At 39.4% G+C, this 22,098-nt stretch overlaps 1 pseudogene; it reads left to right on the forward strand.

Moving 5' to 3' along the window:
- Positions 1 to 15: 15 nt before the first annotated feature.
- On the forward strand, positions 16 to 21,804 carry LOC112075719 (interferon-induced very large GTPase 1-like; annotated as a pseudogene).
- Positions 21,805 to 22,098: the final 294 nt, after the last annotated feature.

The raw sequence follows: 22,098 nt of genomic DNA on the forward strand, positions 1-22,098 counted from the left end.
GGTGGAGTTATAGTGATGGAGAAGCCTGATGATGATGAGTCACCTGGTGAGGTTACAGAGGTTGAGAGGCCTGATGATGAGGAGTCACCAGGTTCAACAGGTGGTGAAGGGGACGGAAGAGACACCACACCTGTTCACAGCACTAGCACTCCTGATAGCTCACCAAATGTTGTAGCAATGCTACAGGGCTTCATGTTGAATCAACAGCAGCAACAGCAGCTACAGCAGGCAATGCAACAGACAATGCAAGCAATGCACCAACAGATGCAGCAGCAGATGCAGCAGCAGATGCAGCAGCAGATGCAGCAGCTGATGCAGCAACAGATGCAGCAGCTGATGCCGCAGCAGATGCCGCAGCAGATGCCGCAGCAGATGCCGCAGCAGATGCCGCAGCAGCAGCAGATGCAGCAACAGATGCCGCAACAGATTCCGCAGCAGCAGATCAGCCATCTACAGGAGGTGCAGAAAGGAAAGACAAAGCAACAGTGTGTTGTGACCCCTCTACCAGCAGAAAACCCAGACACTTTGACGAGACCAGCTCCTCAGTCACCAGGTAAGTTGTTCAACATGCAGCTCTTTGAGGATGAAGACACAATACACAACAATGAAACACTGCAAATCTTCATTCTTCAAAATAACCACTTCATGCATGTATGCTGATGTACAATACTATATCTCACCCTCCTTCTAGGTCCAGCAGAGGAGGTATTAGGTGAACACCTTGACAAGAAGGAGGAGGAAGCAGAGAGGGTAAGACACACTTACATCATTTACATCAGGGGTGTCCATCCCACAAGCCCATTCAATCCGGACCTCGGAGTTTTAGGTAAAATAATATAATTGAAACGTGCAAGAATTTCATTGATTTTATTGAGGTACAGTTCATATGAGGAAATAAGTTAATTTAAATAAATAAATGATGCCCTAGTCTATGGATTTCACATGACTGGGAATACAGATATGCATCTGGTCACAGATACCTTAATAAATAATGGGCCTCACAATGGGCCTCAGGGTCTCCTCACAATATGTTTGTGCATTCAAATTTCCATCAACAAAATGCAATTGTGTTCGTTGTTCGTAGTTTATGCCTGCTCATACCATAACCCCACTGCCACCATGGAGCACTCTGTTCACAACGTTGATGTCAACACAAAGCCATACACATTGTCTGCGGTTGTGAGGCTGGTTGGCCGTACTGTAAAATTTTCGAAAACAACGTTGGAGACGGCTTATGGTAGAAAAATGAACATTCAATTATCTGGCAACAGCTCTGGTGGACAATTCTGCAGTCAGCATGCCAATTGCCAATTTGAGAGAAATTAGCTTTTTGTGCATATGGACAATTTCTGCTATCTTTTATTTCAGCTTATGAAACATGGGACTGCTAGACAGTCAGGGAGCAATCAACAATTCCAAAACAATGAATAGAGGACTATGTTTTGGTAATTTTGACAGCGAGGAAATATAACACATTTTAAGTGCGGCCCTCCAGACCTTGACGAAGACTAAATGTGGCCTGTGGGGCAAAATGAGTTTGACACTCCTGATATACATTCTCAACAGACCTGGAGTTGTAGATTCAATGTCATAATGTATTACATGTGTTTTATAGAACTTTCAAGAGAAAGAGCCACTGACACAATTCAGAGATGAGTCAAAACCAGAAGAGGTTGGTTCCTCAGGAGAAAACAGCGAAACAACCCAAGGTACCACGACACACAACACACTCATCACAAATTATTTGGTAACACTTTGTCATAAAACATCATTAATAAGCATTTAATAAGTATGTTTAACATGTGTGCACTGTTCCAGAATCTATACACATCATAAGCATTAAAAGTACTCGTAAGCATAGCAAATTAGAAGCATTGTAAGCATTTATAATGATTAGGGATCCAAGTGCTATTGATCTTACTCTTGACACAATGATTGACAGGAATGGAAGCAAACATTGTGAATTCAGATATGAGCTGTAAATCCATTGATCAACATATTTGACATATATGGATTACCAGAAACTATTAGAAAAAGCAACAATCATAGCAAAATATAAACTTAATTCTTATCAAAACATCATTAGACATGTAAATAATAAAATTAAATAAAAATACCAAATCAAACTGTTATTTTAGCAAAAGAATAAATAATACCTTTAAAGCAGCAATCAGCAATAACTAAATCATACTCCCATCCCTGTTTTGGTAAAAAGCTGAGGAATGGGGCTGGAGACTACAACCAATATGAAATTCATAGACAGAGCTATGAATGCATGAACTGATCATCCATGATATATCATAGTTTTAACCATGTTTAAGGGCAATATAGTGTTTGTTTACATTTTCTTTGTTGATAAACATCGGAGTTAAACAAGCCTATATGTTGGGTTCTGATGGGGTACGACAGTTGAACTAAGCTCATTAGGCAGTTCTAAGTTATTTTCAATAATAGGTGCCACATATCATTCATTTATATAAATAAAAATCTTCTAATTTCCTCTTATAAATAATGTGAAGCTTTTTTCCAAAGTACAATCCACATTAATACTAAATAGCTGATTCACCATCATTTGATTGTCTATTTATGTGGTAATAACGACAGCCATTCAGTGAGCCCCACCTGTTTCACATATCAGTTTGAATAAAAAATAAAAAATGTAATTATTGAGTTAATAAAGCCGCATACAAACATGGTCTCTTTTTGCTTTCTTGAGTAAGGCAGCTCCAAAATGCAGGTGTTTCAGCCGAGCTCAGTGCTTTGTGTGGTGGAGGGGCAGCCTGCGAAAGCACAAAGCCTAGGCGTTTGTAATCTTCTCTAGTTGTGCCGTGATTGGCTCAGTGTTCTGTCACTCATGGGGACACTACGTCACCGCAGAATCTGCAGGTAGAGCTAGGCAGTTCAAGCCCCTTGGGTGCTGCCATAGATATACAGTAGAAGTGCCTGTCCAAGAAGGCTCAAGGTCGTTGACCAAAGATAAAATTACATCAAATCACGTTTTATCTACCGTAGCTTTGATTAGACTGATCATGTCAACATCACACTTTCATAATCTTAGCTAGCAAGCTATCTAGCTAGACAAGCAGTCATCATCATTAATCACGTCGATAATCTACTGACAAATCACCAGATCGAAAATGATTGGTTTGGAAGGAAGCAGTGGCTAACTGTGAGCATTGCAAAGCAATCACTATTTTACTTCCCTTGCCAGTTATTCGATGGAGATGGTGTGTGGTCCAAGTCTGGCTTCAAGGATTTAAAACATCTGTCTGAAAGGGTCTCTTTTTCCAAACTTCATCCAGATCATGCCAGGCTTTGACGACAGTTAATTTTTTTAATGTATGCTGTTGCCTAAATGATGCCAGTGATATATAGTATTTATACGGGTGGGTCAAATTCTGAATGCTAATTGGTTAAAACCGCATTCTAGCCGGTGTCTATTCCACAAGTTACCACCGGCTAAACCTATAACGCTGAAAAGCCTATTGACTCTGTTCCATCAATTTATAAACTTGATCTCCAGTATAGAAAGCATCTAGACATTATCTCACATTACTTTTAGACTAACATTTAGTTTTCAACAGTGAAGATTTGTATAAACCTTGCTGTCTGTCTCTCTAACATACATGTCCCATAGTAATGAACGTGTCGGGAGTCGGGACTAGACAGGCAGCGTTTCTCAGCCAGTCCATATCATGAATCAGCTGGCACCATTTTTGTGGATAGATACAAAAAAAAGGTCAATTGAAAAAAGTAAAAATAAAACAGCTAATTTGCAGTCTTTCCAGCTTCAGTTTGAAGTGGTTGTGTTAGCTGTGTTGTTGGCTAGCTACTCTGAACAACAGCGTCCTAATGAGGTAGAAAATGTTCTATGCCAGGCGAAATTGTGCCTCATTAGCCCATTGTTATGGATGTATCCAAATAAATGTCACTAGAAAACAGCTTAAACAAATGCAAATGCAGCTATTTTGCTGTTATTCCAGCTGCACTTTCTGACGTGACTGTAAGTTAGCAGTAGTTGGCTAGCTAGCAAGCAAGGGATAAGACTGTTGCAAGCCAGTATGGCAATGGAACATTTAGAACGAACCACTGGGTCACGTCCATAGGTACAGAACAAAAAGACTGAACACTGGGTCACGACTCTAGCAACCGAACCGGTAGAACAAACAACCAGCTGGCTTCAAATCAAATCAAATTGTATTTGTCACATGCACCGAATACAACAGGTACTATATCTCTCCTCGTGGAGAAAAGGACATGAGCTAATTATAATACACAAAGTAAGCAAAACAATGGAAATGGAATGCATCATTCCAACATTGCCTAAAATGATGACTACTCAAACTATGGCATAAAAGAAAAAATTGCAGATAAGAGGCAAGCTGTAATTTCAGACATCAGTTACAATTGCCAGTGACAGTCTCTTCCCATTCAAAAAAATTTTTGTGACAAAAAGTTCAGTAATAGACCCATGCAATTCTATTGCGAGGGTTGTTTTGTTTGCGCAATGCGCTTGCGATTTAATTTTCCTTCTTTTAAGATTAAATAGGCCTAATAAGATACTTCAAATGGTAGGGTAAGTGCTTCTCTCTCTCTCTCTCTCTCTCTCGCTCTTTCTCTGAGGTGACTTAAAGAAGAGTAAAGTTAAGGCCTCAACATCTGGCTGAATTTACCTCGTCGCAGCTCGTTTGCCTGCACTTGCTTATACTTAGAGCTGTGTTAATGATTTAAGAACACACATTATGAATTTACTGAACATAAATGTAACATTGTTGGTGTATGGTTCAAAAGTCAAAACTCACGTCGCCATTTGTTATAATTGAAGGAGAATGTGGTTCTTATCGAGTTTGTAATGAATACTCAGGAGAAAAAAGTATAGATTCAAGCGCAGAGCGCGGCAGGTTAATTGCGTCTTCACCAAAATACAGAATACGTGGTGACAGGCTTGCAAAAGTCAAAAACATGAAGGCAGTCAGACAGGTGAAAACAAGAATAACTCACTAAGGCCAGAACAGAAACAACCAAACCAAATAAGTAACTAATGATACCAGGTGAGCAAAAACACAGGTGAAGTCAATGAATAAAAATGAAAGACAGGGCACGTTCAAGAACACAAAAAACAAGGCTACGTACAAAACACAAGGAGAAAAAAGAGAGGAAAAAACAGAACCTTACGGAGTTTCACAAATCCACAAGGAGTCAGTAGAAAATCATATTTATTTAAGCAAGTCAGCCATATCAACTATGGTTTTTAAAAAGGCAGTAAATGAGGCTGAATGAACGGTTTCGCTGCCAGGCGAGGCTCCGCTGATAGCCAGGTGTAGCGGTGGAAAGGATTAACTCCATGGTGCTGAAAGGAAAGCACCACTGTCGGGACAGCTTTATGTAGGACCCAGCAGTCTGTGGACACCGTTTGTCACTGTTATAGTGCAATTAATGTTTTGTTTAGTGTTGTGTAGTGGCTTTGCTGGCATGTATATAAAAACAAGTGTCTGAGTTTGCCACACCAAGATTTACATGCTAAAATCACCACTGCTTCCATTTAAAGGGGCCGTACACCAACATTTGAAATATACTTCGTTTTATTGAAAAAAGTGATTGATCCTGAGAGACAATGACCAAAAATATGACTTAGTTGTCTTTATTTACTTACCCCACAAATAGCATTAGCATCTCTGCTAGTGAAACAATGAGAGTGGTAGGGCCTATGGCAGGATGTTTCTCAAATTCTCAATGTCACTTCAAACCAATTGTTATAGCAACCCATAGAGCATAAAAAGTTGCACATATATATACTATTGGAGGAAATTATAGGAATTCTGGTACTTATAACATTTCCTGTAGAATATAATTATTTTCGGAGAATACACAGCATTATAGGTACAGAGGGTAGCTGGTTTCTGGATTACAGTTCTACCAAGTATTCCAACCACTAACAGACTTTATGAGCTGTTGTGACTGCATCTAAGCATACACAGTCACCTCCAAAATTATAGGCACCCTTGATAAAGAAGCAAAAAAGACTGTATATAATAAATAATAGAAACATTGCACTATATTGGTGCTAAAGGTTTTTTGTTATTTTTTTATACTAATACAATTGCTCAGAAAAATATATTTTGTTTAACAAGTAATAATGATAAAAACATTAAATATAGATAGGTGTCAAAATTATTGCCCACCTGAATATTCTTTTAAATTAAATTGAACAAAATAAAATCTGCATTAACATTGTATCTTTTTAAGCTCATCTCAGCTTAAAGATCAACTGCCCCTTTAAAACAACTTCTCATTTAGAAAACAGCCTATTTAGCATCGATACGAGTCAGAAACATTTATTCTACTGTCAAATTTTACTACAAAGTATAAATATGATCATTTCCCTAAATAGCCCCGGTGATAGACTATATAAAGTCAAACCAACATTCCCATTATCGCACACTAGTCAGCTGAATCTAATTGGCAAAATAATTTTGCTAAGTCTTCCCACCTACGAACACACAAGTGACAACTACACCAAACCAAGAAAGGCAAAGACCTCACAAACTAAACTTGGCTGCAAGTTAATCTTCCAACAAGACAATGACCTCAGGCACACATCAAAATGCACAAAGAAGTGTTTAATTCACCACAAATCAACATTTTGCAATTGCCATCTCAGTCTCCAGACTTGAACCCCATTGTATGTATATGTTACTCAATTAGTTATCGGCTAATTGCAGCAAGGCCAAATTCAATGTTTAATAGCAAAATTATCCATGGTATGACCATCTTAAAATAATTTAATATGTTAGCTTAGTAGAACCCTCCAACTTATTATTTTGTTTGAACGACTTAATTGTTCTTTTGTCTTATTAGGCCTTGTTTGTTATGTAGCTTGTCAGACTATGTAATGGTTGCTGCATCCATTCATTCACTGATTACATCCATTGATATGATTGACAGTTCTTTGATAGCTTAAAGCAGGTATGCTTTTGAATGCCAGAGCATGTAAGTGGGCGAGTGTGGAGTGAGGAGCAGAGCGTAATTCAACCAGATAAAAAAATAAATTGTCGGCTTTCTCTCCTGCTCCAATTTCACTCTGGTACTGCTCAGCCACAAGCTCTGGGCATGCTCTGCCCAGCATCCCCCCCCCCCCCCCTTTATCACTATTATTTTATTTCGGTTGTAATTATTTAGCCCCACCCACAGAAGCCTAGCTTCATGTTCTACTTCCACAGGAGGCTGGTGGCACCTTGATTAGGGAGGACAGGCTCGTGGTAATGGCTGGAGCGGAATAGGTGGAATGGTATCGAATACATCAGACAAATGGTTTCCATGTGTTTGATGCCATTCCATTTGCTCCGTTCCGGCCATTATTATGAGCTGTCCTCCTCTCAGCAGCCTCCTGTTTCTACTTTCTAACATTAGAATATGCCGTTTCTATTTTGAAGGACTTCAAATGTATGAACAGAGGTTGTAGGTAGGCAATACATAGGCTTAATCTTATAAAGACAGAAAATTACACATGTAAAAAGCTTTATTACATAAAGTAGTATTCGTGGGAATATAGCCATAGTATAAACAAGGGAAAGGAGAATGGAATATATTTGAAAATCTTAAAATTGAAAAATACATTGAGATGAGTGTGGCGAGATATTGAGATAAGCCACCCCCATGTTTGGATGCTATTTCTCAAAATCAATTACATTTCAGTAGGGACCGGCACAGAGTCCAGTAGGACAGTGTCATCAGGCTACAAAGTCATAGGCCTACACTTCACCACTGCTGGAGGGAATACACAGCTGTGCTTGATTGTGAGCTTGACTGAAATGTAGAAATAAATGTGTGCGACACAAGAGGTAAACAATGGTTGTCCTTCAATAGAATCAATGAGGTAACGTGATATCATAAGGGAATTACTTAGACCGCACTTACCGGTAGGACTAATTAACTAATGTGCTCTTCACCAATAATTGAATTAACTTCAGCGATAATAGGCTGATTTATGCTGCAACGGGTTGCAAAATAAATCCTCACATTGCAGGGATCAACTTGCTGTTGAAGTTTTATAGCCTCATGCAGTAGTAGCAGTAATAATAATAATACGAAGAATAACTATTCTGCGCAGGCTGACACAGACCAATTAGGCTATTTCAAACACTTCAAGCTACCAGGAGTCAAAAGTCACCTACTGGGCAAAACATTTCAGAGGTGCGCATGGATTATTTGAACAATAATGTTGTGTGGAGTTGTTTTTATTAGCGGGAAGACATTTAACTAATGTCTAATTGTGGGGTCTTCACTAAACAAAAGTGCCACAATACATAGGGGCATATTTCTCAATCAGGGCATTTTAAGCCAAACAGAGATGACATGCCTTCTGACAAACCTGGTCTGATATCGCAAAGATGATTCGTCCTGTCCCTTTGAGGATTTAGATAATTCAACAGTATTTTAGGGACTGCAGATTCCCAGCATGGAGCTGTTTTTACAAAACAATAATTTGTGTTTTCTTTCGGTGATATCACCTTTGTGCATGCCCTTGATGAGTCTGTTCGATTGGAGCCAAAAGCTGTTTGTTGTAAGTCTCTTACAGAACCTCTGATCATTCAGTTCCATGATCATTACGCTGGTGCACCTTGTGCTGGGGATAATAAAACGCCACTCTAAAATGTGCCGTTTTGTCACACAACACAATGCCACAGATGTCTCAAGTTGAGGGAGCGTGCAATTGGCATTCTGACTGCAGGATTGTCCATCAGAGCTGTTACCAGATAATTGAATAAGCTACCTCCAACGTCATTTTAGAGAAGTTGGCGGTACGCCCAACCGGCCTCACAACCGCAGACCACGTGTAACCAGATCTGCCTTCTTCACCTCCGGGATTGTCTGAGACCAGCCACTGGGACAGCTGATGAAACTGTGTTTGCACCAGTTGGGTTATGGTATGGGCAGGCATAAGCTATGGGCAATTAACACAATTGCATTTTATCTATGGAAATTTGAATGCAAAGAGATGCCGTGATGAGATCCTGAGGCTCATTGTCGTGCCATTCATCCACCTCCTTCACCTCATGTTTCAGTATGATAATGCATGGCCCCATGTCGCAAGGATCTGTGGACAATTCCTGGAAGCTGAAAATGTCCCAGTTCTTCCATGGCCTGAATACTCACCAGACATGTCATCCATTGAGAATGTTTGGGATGTTCTGGATTGATGTGTACGAAAGTGTGTTCCAGTTCCCGCCAATATCCAGAAACTGTGCAGAGCCATTGAAGCTGCATGAGGAAATGTGTGGTCACATCAGATACTGACTGGACTTCTGATCCACGCCCATACCTTGTTTAAAGGTATCTGTGACCAACAGATGCATATCTGTATTCCGTCATGTGAAATCCATAGATTAGGGCCTAATGAATTCATTTCAATTGACTGATTTCCTTATATGAACTAACTCAGTAAAATCTTTCCAATTGTTACAAGCCGCGTTTATATTTTTTGTTCAGTGTATTTCCTGTAAATAGTTCACTAAAGTTTATTGTATCGTACTGGACGTCTAATTATTTTATTTCTCCAATAAAAATCATAATAATTAGCACAATTGACACTCAATTATGTAATTTAGTCATAATGACCATTGTTATGTTTGGAGGAAAAAGGGGGAGGCTTCATCTCAATGTATTTTTCAATTTTAGGATTTTAAAATATTTTCCCAAATATATCCATTTACCTTTCCTTTGTTTAAGGGGAAAGTAATCTTCACGTAACGGAATGTAATCAGATTATGTTACTGAGTTTGGGTAATCCAAAAGTTACATTACTGATTAAAATGTGGGACAGGTAACTAGTAACTAATGGATTACATTTAGAAAGTAACCTACCCAACCCTGGATCTAAGACCATTGATATCCTTTGTCTCCGCTTATGAAATGCCTTCTTCAATTCCAACCACAGGTTTTCAATGGGTTTGAAGTCCGTAGACTGAGATGGCCATTGTAAAATGTTGGTTTTGTGGTTAATTAACTATTTATTTGTGGATTTTGATGTGTACTTTGTACTTTGGTATTGTCTTGCTGGAAGATCCACATGAAGATGTCCAGGGAATGGGTAAAGTTCATGATGCCATTAACCTTAACAAGGGCCAGTGGAAGCAAAATTGGCCCATGACACAAAAGATCCCCCACCATATTTTACAGTAGGTATTGGGTTATTTTCTGCTTATGAAATCTAATTTCAATGGCAAACCCACCACTGGTGTGCATGGCCAAAGAGCTCTAGTTGGATTGTAAACGATGCTTTGGTCAAATGACATGAACATAGAGATCTTTTGCCACGCACACCATTGGTGGGTTTAGCATCAAAATGAGAACACATGAGAAGAAAAGAACCCAATACATACTGTAAAATGACTTATTTAGTGGTAAGCTAGAGTCATAAACACAGTTTCACTGATATCACTGCATCTCCCTTCTGCATCTGAGATAGTGCCATCACTAAAGTAATATATATCAACCTCCATTCCAGGTGCAGCAGAGGAGGTATTAGGGAATCACAATGACAAGAAGGAAGAGGCAGAGACGGTAAGACACACTTTTACATCCTCAGTAGTCAAGCTGATCATGTTCCTGTAATGTGACATGTTCCATTTCAGGGTTAAAGCTAAATGTGATAAAACATTGACTTCCAGCTTGTTTTTGTTGTAATATACATTTTGAATATACGCTATGTAAGGTGAATAAAAATAATACTCTAATTGTAACTGTATGGATCTAGTGACATCACTAATTGGTGGGTGTATTATTGACTCAAAGCCCCGTCCAGAAATTTCAGCCCCATCCCTTTCCAATCCAGAGATGGTCTTGAAAGAAAATACTCACCAGGGAGAACAAAAGGTGGGTAATGACTAGGGTTGTGCTGAGTAGGGTACTCTGAAAGTATGTACTTCCATAACATTCTAGATAGAAGCCACTGTTTTGCTGTTGCATTGCGTGATCTTGCTCCAATGAAATCTATTGGGTGCAGTGCATGGGATGGGAAGGAGCTCACCGGAACTGAGTACCGGCACCTTGAAGGTTCTACTGCTTAAATTCCTGTACTTCTTATAGAATACTAGCTCAAATGTATTGTGGAATGCCCTCTAAATTAGTACTGGCACCTATTTCAGTCCAAGCCAAGCACTGATTGGGAGAGATCTTGAATTTTATCAATAGTTTATTGTGGATGTTTTGGCTGCCATTTTAACACAGATATACTTTCATAATTTGCTATCCGTGTTAAGATTGGAAAATAAGGGAACATGTTATATTTAATAGGTTAAGTCACTTGCCTTTTTCCAAACGTATCACCTCTCCTATATGATGGTCACAACAGGGCAATGTCAGCCGTAGTATGAATTAAGCCCAAACTAGGCATGCCAGACTAGGAATTCATGTGACCTAATTCTAAATGGAATCTATTGTGCTTTATCCTCAACAGACCAGAATTGAAGATTCAATGTCATAATGTCTTTAAACATGTTAACCTATGAATTCAACTTTTTATAGAAATGTGAAGAGGAAGAACCACTGTCACAAGCCATAGATGAGTCAAAACCAGAAGAAGATTCCTCAGGAGAGAACATAGAAACAACCCAAGGTACCACAACACACTCCACATTCAATGATATACGATTTGGTAACACTTTGTCATAAAAAAAAATATGAATAAGCATTTATAAACAATTTAAAGGTTATAAGTATGTATGTATGTATGTATGTATGTATGTAGGTATGTATGTATGTATGTATGTATGTATGTTGTATGTATGTTTTATGTATAAGTATGTTTTATGTGTGCACTATTCCAGCATGTATACACATTCATAAGCATTGAAAATGATAAGCATCAGTTGGTTAGGTAGCTCTGTCTCATTGACCACCAAACGTTGCTTACGCTAGCTAGCTAGCTAGCCACTTTATATAACTTTTTTTTCTCAAAACAATTGTTAGTAATGTTATGAATACAACCCCCATCTGCTGTCGACATCCGGATCCGATTTGAGTGCACTAGTTAGCTCCAAAAGTGTTTATAGCTTTGTCTGCATTTTGACAGTGAATTTAGAGCCATTCAGTGGTAGCTATAAAACATTTTTTTTTTTACTATGTTCCCTCAAAGTAATGACAGTCCACCACAACATACCCAATAGTCTCCTGACTAGTAAGGGGTAGTCTGTGTTTAATTTCATTGTGTATTAGAAACACAGTTTGAGATCATTGTGTTGTGCTTCCTGAGAAAATGTTGTCCGAGGTTGCAACACTAACCAAGGGGTTTGGAGACTAGTGAAGGATAAATTAGCTAAATATTCCTGTCACTAAAACGTGAAACATGTGCAATGACCACTCTCTCGGACGCTGCAACAGGGATAAAGTCGAACATTTGTCATGACAAGGAAAACCACAGTTTCCTCACCCGAATTTGCATTTGCACAGATCATGTAACACTTTGCACCTGTGTAGAATTTGGATTCTTGGAAAACACATTTGGATTGACTGACCTTCATGACTTAAAGTAATGATGGACTGCCGTTTCTCTTTGCTTATTTGAACTGTTCTTGACCTACTATGGACTTGGTCTTTTACCAAGTAGGGCTGTCTTCTGTATACCACCCCTCCCCCCTCCCCATCCTGCCACAACACATCTGATTGGCTCAAACATATTAAGGAAAGAAATTCCACAAATTAACTTTTATGAAGGCACACCTGTTAATTGAAATGCATTCCAGGTGACTACCTCATGAAGCTGATTGAGAGAATTCCAAGAGTGTGTAAAGCTGTCATTAAGTCAAAGGGGGGCTATTTGAAGAATCTCAAATATAAATATATTTTGATTTGTTTAACACTTTTTTGGTCACTACATGATTCCATTTGTGCTGTTTCGTAGTTTTGATGTCTTCACTATTATTATACAATGTCGAAAATAGTAAAAAACTAAGAAAAACCCTTGAATGAGTAGGTCTTCTAAAACCTTTGACCGGTAGTGTATGTTTCTATTATTATTAGTACAAAATAATATAATTACCCATTTCCTTTGCATACAATAAAGCTTAATATTTGTATTTTTAATGTATCCTTTTTATGGACATTTTTATCAAGGGTGCCAATACTTTTTGGACCTGACTGTATATATTTTTGGGGGCAGAAACAATTTAGCAGCGGAATTTCCGAATAAATATATTTTGACACATTACAAATCCAACTTCTGTTGTGTGATTTCTGTTTTTAGCTTATTTATATTTCTTCCCATATCTAAAGGCATTACAACACAGACTTTTTAAAAACGTTTTAATTACTATTATTCAAGTCTCCTCATGTAAAATATTTCTAGAGTTAAACTGTAGCACTAACAATAATGTATTTTCCCTTAGTAATTCCTGCTCCAGAACAGTTAAATGTTGATGCAAATAGTCTGTGTCAATGCAAATAGTCTGGGGAGCCATTTGACTAGACGTTCAGGAGTCTTATGTCTTAGGGGTAGAAGCTGTTTAGAAGCTTCCTGGACCTAGACTTGGCGCTCCGGTACCTCTTGCCGTGCGGTAGCAGAGAGAACAGTCTATGACTAGGGTTCCTGAAGTCTTTGACAATTTTTAGGGCCTTCCTCTAACACCGCCTGGTATAGAGGTCCTGGATGGCAGGAAGCTTGGTCCCAGTGATGTACTGGGCCGATCGCACTACCCTCTGTAGTGCCTTGAAGGTCGGTGGCCGAGCAGTTGCCAAACCAGGCAGTGGGGCAACCAGTCAGGATGCTCTCAATGGTGTAGTTGTAGAACCTTTTGAGAATCTGAGGACCCATCAACCAGTGCTTGTGAGACAAGGGTGGATCACGAAAGAGCCTGGGGCTGGGTCTTTTTTCAGAAACATCTGTTGAGTCCGAATGCTTTGAGCTACAAACAATGACACACTATCTATGAAAAGCTGAGACTCTCACGAACATTCACAAGTAACATGTTTTGCTCTATGATGCTCACAAGCTAAACAAGAGTTGTTACTTGGACAGGAGGTCTTCATAGAAGATCATATGAAATCCCAGGACATAGTGTCTATAATACTGTAATAAGCTCACATAGTTGCTGTCACAAACTCCAAATTCCACACAGTTTTCACTGAAGAYTTYGATATTCATTTCCCATTGAGCAAACACTTTCTGTACWAACAGCATYAATATAAATCCATTTATATCAGGWTRTTTTGRTACCYCAGCCCACATTTTTTSTATTGACATTTGTCAACAACACTCATGGATGCAACGGTTTATGTCGTTTTTTTGTGTTCTACTTGTAGCCCTGGTTGTCCTGAAAAGAAAATGGTTAAACACTTCTTTTTGAGGCTAAATATAAGGGCTGGACATGCAAACAATTGAAAGTCAATTAAATGAAAAGCCACATTTTCCTGTGTTCTCTGGACTGATAGCGTTACGTTTATCCAAAGTACAGTGTTAAACACTTGTTATTGTGGAGAGGATTTATAATTATAGCATTGTTTTTTTTTGTTTTTTTTTGCCTTGATGCCAACAATTGAGCAGTGGCATAGTGAAGTTGCTAAATGCATATAGCGAAACATTTTATTCATTAATTCATGTTTTTTCCCTTAGAACTTCCTGCTCCAGACCAGCTGACTGTTGACTCAGTGGACACCACATCAGCTGCTGTTAGCTGGAGCCAGCCACCAGGATTGGAACAAACCCAACATCATTACCAGATCTCCTACCAGTGTCCAGGGACAGAACCGCACATCACTACCACATCTTCACACAGCATCACTCTCTCTGACCTGCAAGGTGGTGCTCAGTACTCTGTCACTGTCTGCACTGTGCTGGAAAATGGAACGAAAAGTCAACTGGGGTCAACAACCCTCACCACAGGTAAGGAAGTACCCTACTTAAGTATTGTCTAGGAAAAATCTGGTTGAATCAACTTTATTTAAACGTAAATTGTCAACGTATTGTGACATAGAATCTATGTGGAAAATACATTGGACTTGAAAAAAGTAATCAACAAACTGTTTTTTTGAGGGGAGTAATTCTACTCCAGGATCATGTCATCATGGTAACCAAATTTCAACATAGAAAAACCTTTTTGTAAAATATGTTGGATTTGTACCTTCAAAACAATGTCAGCTCTTCAATGTAATATCCACCTTCAGAATAAACAATCAGCTGGGAAGCACCTCCTACCTGAGAGTTGATCTACCGTTTTGTCTCCCAGGGTTTTAACCTTCTTTGCTATGATATATGTCAGTTGCCCAAAAAAATCTAAGTAAAACAATGTGACTAAATCAAATCAAACTTCATTTCAGGTGCATTTAAAGTTTGATTCATTCAAGTTCTTTAACTTCGACTTTTGGTTGAGATGTAGACGTGACTACCACATTGCAATTATTAATTTGTAGACAAACTGAAATTAAAGCCAGACAGTGGCACAGATGGAACTATCCAGGCAGAAGATAAATCACCTTCAAATGTTGCTATGTGACTGAGTTGACAACCAAACACAATTCAATATCTCTTTTGAAATACAATAAATAGCGCATTAATTGGATGTCTCTAACTGAACCAAAAACTAAAGTTAAAGGATGGGATTAAGCCAGTTGTTCAGATGAAACTATCCAAGCAGTACTTACATCTCATTTAAAGTGAGAATCCTTCATTGAAACAATAACAAAGCAGAGCATCCCGCCTCTGTTTTGGTAAAGAGCTGAGGGATGGGCCTGGAGAAATGTAACCACTCAAATGCATAGACAGAGCTATGGATGCATGGACTGACCATTCAGGATATCTACATTATAGACCATGTTGTGTGACTTCTGTTTTTGCATATTTCTTATCCATATCGAAAGGAATTGCAAGCTGGCTTTTTCTACTATTCTACTTTTACTCCTGTAATATATTTCTGCAGTTAYATTGTAACACTAACAATAATGTATTTTCCCCTTAGTACTTCCTGTACCAGACCAGCTGACTGTTGYCTCAGTGGGCACCACATCAGCTGCTGTTAGCTGGAACCAGCCACCAGGATTGAACCAAACCCAACATCATTACCAGATCTCCTACCACTGTCCAGGGACAGAACCACACATCACTACCACGTCTTCACACAGCATCACTCATTCTGACCTGCAAGGTGGCACTCAGTACTCTATCACTGTCTGCACTGTGCTGGAAAATGGAAAGCAAAGTCAACTGGTGTCAACAACCCTCACCACAAGTAAGAAAGTACCCTACTAAAGTATTTTCTGGGCAAAAACTAGTTGAATCAACTATATTTAAACATGATTTGTCAACGTATTGTGACATAGAATCTACGTGGAAAATACATTTGAAAAAAGTAATCAAKAAACTGTTGTTTTGACGGGAATGTCGGAGTGGCGTAGACTAAAAAATAAATATATGATGGTGAATTTCCTGGATCTTTTCTTTTTCCTGATCTTCCTTTCCATTTACAGAACCCAGTCTCAAGGAGCTGTTGTCAAAGACTGGACTAGAAGATCATTATGAAAACAAGCTGACGTTAAGTTCTGTCCTTGAGATAAATGCTGATACTACATCAGATGAACCTCTTACCACTATGCAGTCACTTCCAGGGGCCTTCCTGAAGAAATTAATGATTGGCAAATCTGAATGCTAGGAGTGTGACACTAAAAAGTGACACTGATGAGAGTGACTCTGAAAACAGTTATGCAATTAATCCATTGGACCTGATTACAGCCCTGTTTCTGTGTTCAGATGGTTTCCTGCAGCAGGAGATGGTCCAGAAAATGTCCATGTGTCAGTTTGCTGTTCCTCTCCTGCTGCCCAACTGTGACACAGAACAAAGCACGTTGATGCTGTGGCCTTGAGGACATAGTGAGAAGTTTAGACCCTCTCCAAATGGACACAAAGTCCTTCATAGAGGAGAGAATTGTACTCCTCTGATATTCTATGGTGTCCTTTGTTAGGCTAGGAGAGAGCAACTTGTCCAAGTCTAATATGTTGAACAAACTGCTAAGTAATCCTGACACATTTGTCCATCGTGATATGGACTGTGGTGATATCCTCGGAAGATTCAGATGGTCTAGTTGAAATCAGCTGGTACCCTTCCATGTGGGAAAAGAAACATAGACAGGCTTACTAAGCCTGTGGCTTTTGCCAATCTGAGAGGAGACATCAGGTCCTTTAAAGACACAGTTTTCTTTCTGTGTCAAACATCAGCAGCAATTTACATGTTTAGTGATGAATTAGAGGCGGATTCTGAGGTTTTGAAAGACTAAACACAGAGTTATTTCTGGTTGTTAATCTCAGAAGAAAAACATTCACAGGACAGAAGTCACACATGTAATAGAAAAGAAGGGGAGGAATGAAGCAGCATTTGTAAAAACCCTGCAGTCATCTGTTGGTGTGTAATTGAAAATTGCCAAAACAAACTGACAATTGAAAAAATGGATGTTTTGCTCGTCAGAGTGGGATTCTGGTTGATGAAGACAGTGATGAGTGTCGGAGTGCCAGGAGATGGCAGATAAAAATCACCAGCAACATCACAGACACAATGAAATTCAAAGACAAACAGCTACCCTTACAAGGCAAATCTGGAAAGAGCTTTCCAGTTGGAGAAAGAGAGATGTAGACTGAGAAAACAAGGGATCAAAACACTGAACACTACAAGAGCTCTCTGAAGAAAAAGGAAATAGAACTCAGAAAAAAGCACAAAGCTTTGTATGACAGAGGCAATGACAAATTTCCTATTGCATGTCAAGTTCAGAAGTGGAGCGATCCTATTTCATCAAATGGTGCGGATATATTGGACAATATGTCACGGAAGAACTGTCTGGTTTAACGAGAAAGTATAAATGCTCAGGAAAAAGAATCTGCAGATGAAAAAGACATTGCAGATTGGAAAGGCAGAAAAAAGACATTGCAGTTTGGATAGGCAAATATCTGACGGTTCCCTGGACTTGAACACTTCCTGCGTGATGTGGCCAGTTATATGAAGCTGCTGCTCCTCCCTGAAGACAGTCCTCAAAGGAAACAGATGGAGCATCTCCCTGGATTGTGTGCTCAGATGCTGTTGGATGGTTTCCCCATTGAGCTTGTGGATGGAGATGCATCAAATATCCCTCTGAAATGGATATCAGCTGTTCTGACTCAGCTTCATACTCTTGTCCAATCCAATAGCAAGATCCGGGTGGTCACAGTTTTAGGGGTCCAAAGCACTGGGAAGTCCACTCTCCTCAACACCATGTTTGGGGTCCAGTTTGCTGTCAGCAGTGGAAGATGCACCAGAGGGGCCTTCATGCTACTGATTAAAGTCAACAAAGACCTCAAGGAGGAATTGAAATGTGACTTCATCATGGTCATTGACACAGAGGGGTTGAAATCACCAGAGTTGGCCCAACTAGATCATAGCTATGAACATGACAATGAACTAGCAACACTGGTGATTGGACTCAGTGATGTCACAATTATCAACATGTCCATGGAGAACTCCACAGAGATGAAAGACATTCTGCAGATTGTTGTTCATGCTTTTATCAGGATGAAGGAAGTGGGGAAGAAGCCAGTATGTCATTTTGTGCACCAGAATGTGTCAGACGTGTCTGCTCATGACAACAACATGAGGGACAGGAAGAAGTTGTTGGAACAGTTGAATGAAATGACCCAGGCAGCAGCCAGAATGGAGAAGAAGGAGAATATCACCAAGTTCACTGATGTGATGGACTATGATCCAGACACAAGCAGTTACTACATCCCAGGACTCTGGCATGGGACTCCCCCAATGGCTCCAGTCAATGCTGGCTACAGTGAGGCTGTATATGACTTCAAAAAGAGCTTGATGAAAGATTTTAGAATATGCCCAAAAAATGATGATTTGACACATTTCATGAAGTGGACAGAAAGCTTGTGGGAGTCTGTTAAATTTGAGAACTTCATCTTCAGTTTCAGAAACAGCTTGGTTGCAGATGCATACTCCAGATTGTGCACTGAGTACAATGGTTGGGAATGGGCCTTCCAGAAGGAGATGTATACATGGATGGTGAGTGCTGAAACCAACATTTCTAATTTTGGCATGACAGTTCTTAATCAGCAGATCACCATAAGAGATGTGCTAAAAGACTTGATGACAGAAGCATCCAAGAAGCTTGCAGAGGGAGAAAAGAAAATCCAAGACAATCTAGTAAAATACTTTAAAAAGCAAGATGGCCATGTCAATCTGGTGGAAAATTACAGGGAAGGCTTTGTGTCCAGTGCCAAAACACTGAGACGAGAGACAGAAAACACAGTGAGTAACGTTCTACATGGAGCTGTTGAAATCAAAGAGGGAATGGCCCAACTGGACAACATCAAGAGTTCACAGGCAAGTACAATGGAGAACATGGTGCTGGCTTTGCTGCAGACCTGTAAACAGAACAAATCTGATTTATCAGAACAGGACCTCATAGAAGAGTTTGAAAGAATGTGGAAGAAAACTCTGTCTGAGATCAAATTCAGAGGACTCACAAGAAGAGTTGTTGCTCAGGATGCCTTCAGCATTTTACAAGACCATTTATCTACGAGGTCGGGTTATATCCGAAGTTTGTTGGATGGAAACAGCTTGGTTGATTGTGGGGAGAGGCCATTTGTTGTAGAGTCAGGGGATTGGTGGCAGAAGACTAAGGACTTTATGATTCCCTGGAATAGAGATCTCAGGAAGAAACTACAAGAGTTGTGTGACAACATCATAACACAGTGTCAAGAGTTTATAACCCAGAAGGTGAAAAGCAAAACAGATTACCATGACACTGACATCAAAGAGCTTCTTGAAATAATTGATCAAACATCGCAACAAAACAAGAAACGTAAAGTTCCTGAGGAATGTGAGATTAATCTGAAGCTGCACATCTGTGGCATAGCAGCGAGAAAATTTCAAAAGAAACATGATGATTTAATTGCAGTAAACGACCCCCGAAAATGTCTGGAACAGTCTAAGAACAAGTACCTTACTGACTTCATAGACTTGTTTCATAACCGAGATCAGTGCCTTAAGAAAGCTGAGGAGTTCACAAAGCTCTTACAGACAGCTGTACAGGACTATGTGACCAAAATGATTGGTCCTGATGTAGTTGATGAAGTGAAGACAGGTAAAGGGTCAGAGGATTACAGCGCCCGAGGGGCTTTCCAGTTCTCCGTTTTAAAACAGCTACTGATGGATGGGAAATATGACGGGAACTACAGAGAATACATAAACCATTATGAAAAGTTTGTGAAGGACTGGCTGTTTGACCAAATTGCACAACAACTCTCAAAGGACAGCAGACTGGAGAAGTTGGAGAAGAAACATCTTTCAGAGATAGTCAAGATAATTACTGATTCAATTTCTAACATCAGAAACACAACTAGCCCTGTAAAAGATATCAATACTTTCATTCAGAACATCTGCAGTGCCCTTGGAAATAAGCTTGTCTTCCCCAAGGATGGTCTGGATTTGATCATGACTCTGAACTACTCTGAAAATACAGAACAGTTTGCTGACTACCTAACAGATTATGTAGGCGAAATGGAGCAGTCACTAGCAGCTGAGTATGATAAGGGAGGAGACATCAAAGAGAGACTCAGATCTCTGACATTCAAGCCTCAGGACAAGATGTTCACCAGTCTGTTTGGATGTGGAGAGCAATGTCCCTTCTGCAAAGCACCATGTGAAGCAGGAGGCAAGGAGCATAGCAAACACTTTACCTCCATTCATCGTCCACAGGGTGTCCGTGGATTGAAGATCTTACACACAAAGATGTTAGTGACTGATATATGTTCCTCTGATGTGATTAGTGAGAGCAAATTCAGTAGCTCCCTGACAGAAGGCAAATTTCACCCCTACAAGGAGTACCAGACATATTACCCTGACTGGATCATAACTGGAGATTCCAGCATTAAGGCTTCAGACTACTGGAAGTACGTGATGGCCACATTCAATGAGAGAATCGCTAAAGACACAAATGCACGACCTGCTGATATCCCAGAGGACTGGAAGGCATTAACAAGTGATGATGCAATGAAGAGCTTGAAAAAGTCTTTCCACATGAAAGCCTAGTCTCTAGTTGTTGACATGCAACCATTTAAAGATGTCCGACTAGACAATCAGAAATAACTATTATGACATGGATATTTAACAGAATCAAAACATGAAGGGACAGTTTTTGAAGTAATGTGCAGATTGAGCAATACCCAATGCAATTCTGAAAATAACAACTGCAGCACGGCAAATCACATTTTCAGATACATTGATAAATTATATGAAATCTAGGCAATTTACAGATCTGATCTTCATAATGAAACAGCTAACACTGAGTTTAATGGGATATTAATACATTATTATAATCAAGTAATACAACATTCAAATCATGATTTTGATGTAAGCAAAGAGTTTTTAGCAAATTCAGAAATCCTACAAAATGCGAGAGAAGTGAACATGAACACCAGCAGGTTAACCGACATGATTTTTGTGACTTGATAATGTCCATAAATAAACAAACACAATACACAGGTAACTAAGGAGCTAGTCTGACATTGTTCATTTAGTTTCAGCTATAATAATTATATTTCTCTCATGTACTTACCATCCAACCTATGGCTTGATATGCCTTAATCACAGATCAATGATTATGAAGGGCTGGATGGTTCAGTGGTAAACAGTTGATCACAGATCAATGATTATGAAGGGCTGGATGGTTCAGTGGTAAACAGTTGATCACAGATTAATGATTAGAAGGGCTGCACGATTCAGTGGTAAACAGTTGATCACAGATTAATGAATTAGACAGGCTTCACGATTCAGTGGTAAACAGTTGATCACATGATAATATTAGAAGGGCTGCACGATTCAGTGGTAAACAGTTGACACATTATTAATGATTAGAAGGGCTGCATGTTTCAGTGGTAAACAGTATACACAGATTAAGATTAGAAGGGCTGCAGATTCAGTGGTAAACAGTTGATCACCATATAATGATTAGAAGGGCTGCATGGTTCAGTGGTAAACAGTTGATCACAGATAATGATTAGAAGGCTGCAGATTCAGTGGTAAACCGTTGGCTTTCTCTTTCTCGTTATTTTACCTTTTCCATTTCACTTAAAGA

The sequence above is a fragment of the Salvelinus sp. IW2-2015 genome, unplaced genomic scaffold (assembly GCF_002910315.2).
Source record: "Salvelinus sp. IW2-2015 unplaced genomic scaffold, ASM291031v2 Un_scaffold3355, whole genome shotgun sequence".
Taxonomy (NCBI): domain Eukaryota; kingdom Metazoa; phylum Chordata; class Actinopteri; order Salmoniformes; family Salmonidae; genus Salvelinus; species Salvelinus sp. IW2-2015.